Below are 6,738 nucleotides of genomic sequence, written 5' to 3'. Positions count from 1 at the left end.
CAATGAATTGGTCTAAGAGGAGACAAACTTTAATTTGTCTTTAGAGAAAGATCGAACCTTTTTCTTGAGCTTATTTACCTCATTGTCTGAATCTGAATCTGAATTCACGGAGTGAGCCATAAGACATTTGACATTTTGTTTATTTGTTGACTTTGGAACATCATTGATTGATTGAGAAGAGATGCACATTTTGGCGTCTAATTCTTCCTCAAAGACATCGTCCTCATCGGAATCGGACATGCCCCAAATGGCTGTCATTACTTCATTCTTGTATTCTCTTTTAGCAAAATCACGCTTTTCTTTAGATTTGATGTCATTCCACTTAGGACATTCTTTTATTTGGTGACCGTTGTCACCACATTTGAAACAACCCATAGTGGAACTAGATCTTCTTTTGGGAAAACGTCTTTTGCTAGTATAGTTATTTGACCTTTGAGAGTTTCGACCATTAATCATGCCAACAATGTTTTTGGTGAACATTGCAAACTCATCATCTTCATCCTCCTCATTACTTGAGAGAGCATTGAGAGCGAGTCCTTTCCCTTTAGAGCTTTCACTAGAGCGCTTCATGAGAGTTAACTCATGAGCCATGAGTGAGCCCATAAGTTCATCAAGGGACAACAAGGAAAGGTCTTTAGCTTCCTCAATAGCCGTAACCTTCGGTTGCCATTTTTCAGATAGGCTACGAAGGATTTTACGGACTAAATCCTCGGATTCAAAGTTTCTACCTAGACTCTTGAGGTCATTAACAATACTAAAGAAGCGTGAAGACAAACTATTAATTGACTCATCTCTTCCCATGTTGAACATCTCATATTGTTGCATGAGAAGATCAACACGGTACTTTTTGACTTGTGACGTTCCCTCATAAGCAAGATTAAGGGTGTCCCAAATTTCCTTTGCCGAGTCACATCCGGATATCCGGTTAATCTCTTGTTCACCGATGCCATATTGAAGGATGGACATGGCTTTAGAGTTTTTCTCGACTTTCCTATAATCGGCTTCAACATATTTGTCCTCACTTTTGAGGGACTTAGTGCCATCGGCATTAGTCATCTTAATTTTGAGGGGACCCTTTTGAATGATCAACCAACATTCGTAGTCCGCACTTTTGACATAGTGTTCCATGCGGTGTTTCCCCCAAGCATAGTTTTCCCCCTTAAAGATGGGAAACTTAGTATGTTTTGAATCGTCCATAACTATAGGATCAACTCTTTGGTTTTAACCAATATCAAGAGCACGAGGCTCTGATACCAATTGAAGAGTTAAGAACGATAAACACCTAAGAGGGGGAGGGGGTGAATTAGGTGTACCTTTTAAAAATTTTCTCGTTTACTTGGTTAATGACTAACACAAGTAAGATCTATTAGGTACGAGTTTGATAAACTTAATGGAGTGTAAGTTCACAAACGGTACAGCAAGTCTATGCAACAGTATGATGAACTGTTGCACAGCACTGACAACGAGATAGGTAGATAAAAATGCAAAAGATAAACGAATGTAAAAGTAAATAAACAAACAAGACGATGTTTTAAAAATTGGTTCAGCTCCTACTCCGAAGCCTACGTCCAACCGTTATTTTATTGCTTGTTTAGAAATTTACTCAAACTTAACTAAACCCCTTACAATGAAAATAACTCGCCAACCTACTCCTGTTGCAATTGCTTGAAGCTACTCCGCTTCAAGACTTTCTCTTGCTCAAAGCTACTCTGCTTCAAGACTTAAAGTTCTATCTCAACGGTTTACAAAGTCAGAATCTCAGTGGTTCACTTAAGAACATGGAGATTACAATTAAGACCTAAACACGAGAATCATTGAACATATTCTTTATGCAACAGTTAAGCGAACTGATACTTGGAGATTTTAGAGCTTTGAAAAACAAGTGAAGACTTTTGAAAACAGAAAACGGTTTTGCAAATATTTGAAGAACAAAGCTTAAAATGCTGAAATGATTTTGCAAATGTTTTACAATGAGTGTTCTGAAAAGTCTTGCAATAAATGAAAAATGAAGTGGCTATTTATAGAGAAAGGTAGTGTGTAAGAGAAGGTTCTTAACACTACTTTAATCTAATATCCACAAGTTAGTAGCATGCATTTTCATTTAAAAATATAAAAGAACAATCAGGTTTGAAAGGCTCAAGGTGGCTGCATTTTTCCAAAGCAAAGGAGTGTTTCCCATAAAGTATGGGAACTCACAATTTTGCCACAAATGGAAAAAGCATAAGACCCATTTTTAGCATGAAAGGCAACTTGCACAAATGGGATTGGCATCTTTTAAATTATTGTGCAAGCATATTCTTTTGTTCTTTTTGTTCTTCAGTTTTGAAATAATGTTCCTCTTGAACATATAAAAGCTTTTTAAAGAATTTCAAACACTTGTAAATTTTTCCGAAAATTCTCCATTCGTTAGTACCAGAAACCATGGTGCAACAGTCTCAGGAACTGTTGCACGGTTTTGCCATAACTAATGCGTAAAAGAAATATGTTGAACTACCTCGTTTACAACATTTGTTCTAGACTATGGGCATGCTTGACTTGTCCTTCATCTTGATCATCTTGAACTTCTTTGAACAATCATGGGATGCTTCAACTTGCTAATAAACATTTAACTAAGAGGCAAACAATTAAATCATAATGAAACTTGGCATCATCAACCAAGTGTGTTCTAACACTTCCCTTTCCCATTATTCAATCTCCATAGCTGTGAGAGCTCTGTTAGAAGGACAGTCCTTCTTAAAATGGCCAAAGCCCTGGCATTGGAAGCACTTGATCTTATCCCTGGATAAAGGTGGGTTGGGTTTGGGATACATGGGTGCCTTCCCTTTGTCTACTGTTGGTTGGGTAACTGGTTTAGGTACCTCAGTAATTTTGACACCAGTGTAGGGTTTGAATGTTGTTTTGGTGGGAAATTTGGGTGTTGCAGGCTTCACCTTCCCTAGTTTCTCAATTCTTAAGGCTAGGTTAACTGCCTCATCAAATGACCAGACTTGTTGCATTCTTACCTTGCTAGCTATCTTAGGGTCCAAACCCTCAATGAACCTAGCAATCTTTTGCTCAGGTTTTTCAGTGACCTCACATTGTAGGGTTAGTTGTTCAAAGCTCCTAAGGTAGGCCTCGACAGTTAACTGCTCTTGTCTCAACTGAGTCAGCTTAATAAAAATATCCTGAGTATAATCTTTAGCTATGAATTTCTCCTTTAACTTCTTTTTTAACTTAAGCCAAGACTTAACTGGTTCCTTTCCATCTCTAATCCTTTGGTGTTTCATACTCTCATACCAAAGAGATGCATAGCCCTTGAGTTTTAAAATAACAACCTTAAAAGCTTTTCTGTCATCATAATTTTTAAACTCAAAGACTCTCTCAACAGATCTAAGCCAGTCTAACAAGTCCTCAGGATTTAAACTACCATGGAAATCAGGGATCTCTACCTTAACATCCTTATCTCTAGCCAAGTAGTTACCTTCTTCCATCATGGATTCTTCTGAATCTGAGTCGAGTTCCTCTTCATTCTGAGGGTGTGGTTGGCCCCTTCCTGCTCCAAGGATACCTCTACCCCTGCCTCTTCGTCTGTAGGGTGGTGGCCTTCCTCTTTCTGGAGTGGGAATGTTTGCCATCACAGTATTCACCGCATCCGGGGTCAAATTAACCAGGTTGGTTAACTGATCCATCTTTGCTTCCATTTCTGCTAACCTCTCCTCACTCATTGGGCTGTTTTTGTAGTTTTGATGTAGCTGGGAAAATGAACTTACCTCTCTCTCACTCAGGACTAACACAAGGTAGGATTGTGTTATAAACCTAAGCTCTGATTACCATAATTTGCAGTGTAAACTAGGGGGACAAGCACAAATTGGACAAACCCTGAAACAGGCAAAAGAGTGATTCTCAGGGAATGCAATAAACTTGGGAATTTCTATAAAATTAGTAAATGGCCTTGAAAAATTATGAAACTTGGTGACAATTTAGTTAGGAGGGTAAACTAAAACTGTGCCAAATCTCAGGATTTTACACACACTCTAAGTAATTTTAATAAATAGAAAACCAGACTGAAATAAAGGAAATCTCAGACAATTTCTTTAAAAGACTCTTGTGACTGTTTTTGTGATATTTTCTGGACATAAAGGGGGATATAATTATCAAATTCACTCTCAAGCAAGCACAGAGATTAAACTTAATAATTTAGGGAGATTAAGACTGAATTGTTCAAGCAAGCACAGAATCAACTCAAGCTTAACCAGACAATGCACTTAAAATAGCTCAAGCAAGCACATACCTATTCTAAGTAGCACCACATATCCTTAATCACCTTCTAAGCAAGCACAAGAAGATATTAAGTCTGACTTATAACTAAGACTCAGCAAAGTTAAAAGATTTGCAAATTTTGAGAGAAATCTCAAGGTTTTTCATTAATCAAAGTCCGAGTACAACGATCGAGAAAGGGTCCTTATATAGGCCTTTACGTGAAGTGTTCAAGACATGATAAACCCTAGACAACTCCATCTAAGGGCCAGGATTAAACTTAGGAAGCAAACAAGAGTAGTGGACTTATTTTACAACGGATACAAAAGAAATTAAGGCAAAAACAAGAACAAAAGAGTCAAAGGTTGAGTTGTGACATATTGTCCTGGTTCTTTGAAATCTTTGGCTGGTTGTTGAAGGTTAAATGGCTTTGGTGCAGGCATCTTCTGTGGCTCAAGGCTCTATAAAAAGAATGCTGAACAGGCCAAGTTCTTCTTTGTTGAGAGTTTTCCCTTGTTTGGCCAAAAATGGCAACTTGCTTTATCTGATTTACCCTCCTGCAACTATCTTTTCAGTCTGATTTTTGGTGCAATGCTTTAGGAATTTGGCTTGGCTCCTTAGGATTAATTTGTGACTAGTTGAATAAGGATTCAGCTGGCCAAGGTGGTCTTCTGGTGGCTAGCCTGGCTGCTCTTTGTTCTTGTGACTGACGAAGTTGGACTGGCAGTTGAGGTTGCCTGAGTGATGTCACCGGTTTGAATTGTGCCTGTTATCCCTGGTGGAAGATGAGGGTGCTTTGTTTGTGCCTGACTAGTCACAAAAAAATTGTTAACCTGGTTATCAGCTTCTGCTGCACAAAAATAAATGACAAATAGGCTTGTAAAGTGATTGACATGCTGGTAGTATAAAGATTTAATAATCTGGACCAAATATAACAAGGGATTTTCTAAAATGTGATTTAAGGGCACATGTTAATAATCCTTAAAAGAAAAGTTTAACAATAAATATGGCAATGAAATCTGAAAAATTGAAAAACCCATATAACAATTTGGATCCTCTGCATTACTTTCTCTCCATTTTCTCTCTTACACACTCTTTGAAAGATTTAAGTTCCAAGATCTAATCCGAACTGTTTAAAAGTAATAAAAGTCCATTTATTTTCAAGTAATGGAGCGAATCCGGACCGAATGGATTAAAAGGGGGTATAGTGGATAATAAATTCCATGTTCGAATTATCTCATCACCGATATTGTAAATATTTGTAATGCCCTTAAAGGCCTTAAGCCCTTAATCCTTATGACTCATTTGACACAAAAATAAAAAAAAAAAGTAATTTGGACCAAACTTTTAAGCTGGACTAACATTATAAGGTATACACACATAAGACATTCCCAAATGTTGGTAGCCCAAACAATAGTTTTCAAATCTGAATAATTCAGTTGAAAATTTGATGTTTGACACAGAGCTATTCTTGATTTTTCGACTCATTATAAAGAACAGTTTTATCAATTGGTCTCCCTTGTGACGGGTTATCATTTGTGGCGGATATTTTGTGAGTTAAAATGGTAACAAAATGGGTTAGTGGAGAAATGGGACCACATGAACAGTGTTGCAGAGAGAGAAAAAGTGGGTACTTTGTGAGGTAAAATGGTATCCGTCACTCAAGAGTGACGGATATGTGCCGTCACAAACAAGAATTTGTGCAGTTTTATTGGAGTGTTTCTTTCACAAATTACTGATTTATTTTATTTGACAATGTTTTTACCTTTTGTATATACTAGTTGGAAAACCACGTGCTACGCACGCGGCATTTAACTCTTATTTTGGCGTGTCGGTATGCGAAAAACCAGTATTCAACGAACCTGTGATAATCGTGAAAAATGGATTGATACTCGTTATTTGAGGCTGAAATCGAATAGGTTAAATCCTGAAATGACCTCAGACACGTGATAGAAATACCGGGAGAAAAAGAAACATGGTCCGGTACGACCTCATGAACGGCTCAAATTAAAGCGTATAATACACCGTTTTTCGCGATTCTAGGGTCTCGAAACAAAATTCTCTAGAAACCACACAGAAAGTTCCTCGGATCAGATAACGACGCCACACAAAATTTGAGGAGAAGTGGAGGACATATGGGGTTCTTCGTGCCAGTATACGATAAACCACAATACGCCGAACCTCGGATAATCGTGAAAAATGGATTAATACTCGTTATTTTAGGCTAAAATCGAATAGGTTAAATCCTGAAATTACCTCGAAGACGTGAAAGAAAAAGAGGGAGAAAACTCGGAGAAAAAGAAACAGGGTCCGGTAACACCTCCCGAACGGCTCAAATTGAAGTGTATAATACACGGTTTTTCAGGATATTATTAGGGTCCCGGAACAAAATTCTTCGGAAATCACACATGAAGTTCCTCGAGTCAGATAAAGCGGCCACACAAATTTTGAAGAGAAACGGAGGACATTTGGATGGAGGTGCCGGTGCGCGATAAACCAACA

This window comes from Silene latifolia, chromosome X (genome assembly GCF_048544455.1).
Source record: "Silene latifolia isolate original U9 population chromosome X, ASM4854445v1, whole genome shotgun sequence".
Taxonomy (NCBI): domain Eukaryota; kingdom Viridiplantae; phylum Streptophyta; class Magnoliopsida; order Caryophyllales; family Caryophyllaceae; genus Silene; species Silene latifolia.
The sequence above is the reverse complement of the archived record's forward strand: the minus strand, read 5'-3'. Positions refer to the sequence as shown.